This window comes from Mus caroli, chromosome 3 (assembly GCF_900094665.2).
Source record: "Mus caroli chromosome 3, CAROLI_EIJ_v1.1, whole genome shotgun sequence".
In the NCBI taxonomy this organism is placed as follows: domain Eukaryota; kingdom Metazoa; phylum Chordata; class Mammalia; order Rodentia; family Muridae; genus Mus; species Mus caroli.
The window spans coordinates 137,309,096-137,311,390 of record NC_034572.1 but is presented as its reverse complement, the minus strand read 5'-3'; positions in this window follow the sequence as shown (position 1 = coordinate 137,311,390).

Genomic DNA, 2,295 nt, shown 5'->3' with positions numbered 1-2,295 from the left:
TGCTGCTGCTGCTGCTGCTGCTTCTGCTGCTGCAGCCAAGAGTTCTTAGGAGAATGGCTCATCTAAGCAGTTGACAGAAGGAGTTCTACTTGGAACAAGGATGGGGTTGAACACTTTCCTGGTTGTCTTAGGGTCAGGGAACTTAAGAACAGTGAACCTGTACTGCCAAAATACACTCCTTGCAGGAAGTTAATGATGGGGAAACGGGTGGGATGGGAGGGTGGGTCAGAGCGGTGCAGAGAAGTGGGAAGTAGGAGCTGTCTGTACTTTCTGCTCAAAATTCTTATAAATCTATAAGAGCATGAAAAAAAATAGCCCACTATATAAGATTAGAAACAGACAGACAAAAACCATGTGACTCACCCATGACTCTCTGGTGCTATGGGTGAGGTTGCTTTATTCCATTTTCTTGTTTGTACTGGAGACTGGACCTGGGGTCCTCTGCCTGCTACCCCCCAGTGAGCTGTATACCCAACTTAAAAAACCTGGAGGAAGAGTTGCTAAAACTTGGAAGCTACCAGGATGGGGAATTGGAGACCAAAAATCCATTTCTCTGTATGTTGGTAGCTGCCCCTGGAGAGTGAAAGGGGTTTCTTTTTCCTCCTGAGGGCTTTCTAACTTTAACTCCACTTGAGTTTTACTTGACCATCAAGCATGCCACACATCCAACTGTTTAGCATCGCATTGCATAACATCGCAGCAGCGCTCATTTTCCACTGAAATATTTTCCTGTCATGGCTCGGTGTCGTATAGGTCAGTCTCAGTGTATAAAAAATTAATAAACACCTTTGGAAATAGATTGGGTCTAAAATAAGGATGATTAATACAGCAGGAACTTATCTTAGGGCTAAAAGGTCTCCAGGTCATCCCCGACTAATAGCAGATATTCTATGGTGAAAACTTTGCTCACTCCTAAGGAGGCAAGAAAGAGTTAACTCCTAAAGCTCCAGGCAGGCAGGTAGGGGAACTTTTAATCCCAGCTGCTGCCCCTGGGGGTGAGAGGAAGAGATATTTGATAGTCCAGCGCAGAAAGTAAATACAGAGTAAATTACTTCCATGTAATTGGGGAGATTATTTCAAGTAGATTGCAACTTGGAAATGGATCACTTCTTTTCAAAACGCAGGGTGACTTGTAATTCTCCCACCCTGGCTCCAAGGTGGCACAGAGGGACGGGGCAGTTGCTGGCTGTAAAGGCTAGCTGTAGCCGCTGCATTTTGTTTAGTCAAAGCTAAACACCTTTCATGCTTGCATTACTCCAGCCTCTGCGGGTAGCTTTCAGGGACAGAAACACAGAGACAGGAGAAATGTGTTCCCCAGAAGGATACCACCTTAAATATCTGAACTCTGAGCCCCCGTAGATAGAAAGCAGAGAACTCTGCAATTAATATAATTGCCTTCCTTCAAGGAAATAGCCAATTTGACTTAAAATGGAGTGGAAAAGCCTGAGAGGGACGGGAATCTGGGTGAGACACCTAAAAAAATTGTTACATATTTAAAACAATATTTAATGGGAGACGTTTCCCACACGCGTCTATTTGGTTCTCTGTCTCAAGGCCAGCACGCCCCTACCTGTCTTTGTAACATCTCTCCTCTTCTCAAGGAGGTGCTAAGCCCAGGGAAGCTCCCTGAAGTTCATGGCCATTTTCCTCTCACTCTCAACTCTGGGCGAGTTGCTTCCAGCCACTCAGCTCGTATTTTCTTATTTGTGAACCGGGGATAATGAGGTATCTGCCTGTCATGCAAAGGATTTTGAAAGCTCAATGAGGAGATGCCTGCAAAGCACCCAGCACTTAGTTCTCTTTATGATTAGCACGATAAACACACAAAATAAATTATTTCTCCCACGGGGTGATGTGTAGCCTGCCCACCGACCACCGTTCTGTTTTTCTTGAAGTTAACTCAGTGTGTAGCATGCGGAATGGAACGTTGCATTCTAGATATGACCTGATAGTGCACAGTAGAGTATGCTGCCTTTCATTCCAGGGTTTGTACTTTAATTAATGTAATCTAAGATTACAGTGTTCTGTGTACGGTATTTGGGAGTGACTGGCACGGCTAAACAGCTCCACACTTGGTTCTTTGCTATTTCTTTCTTTTTTTTTTAATTTTGTTTTTTTTTAAATTAGGTATTTATTTCATTTACATTTCCAACGCTATCTCAAAAGTACCCCACCCGCTCCCCCACCCACTCCCCCACACACCCACTCCCACTTCTTGGCCCTGGCGTTCCCCTGTACTGAGGCAGATAAAGTTTGCACGACCAATGGGCCTCTCTTTCCACTGATGGCCGACTA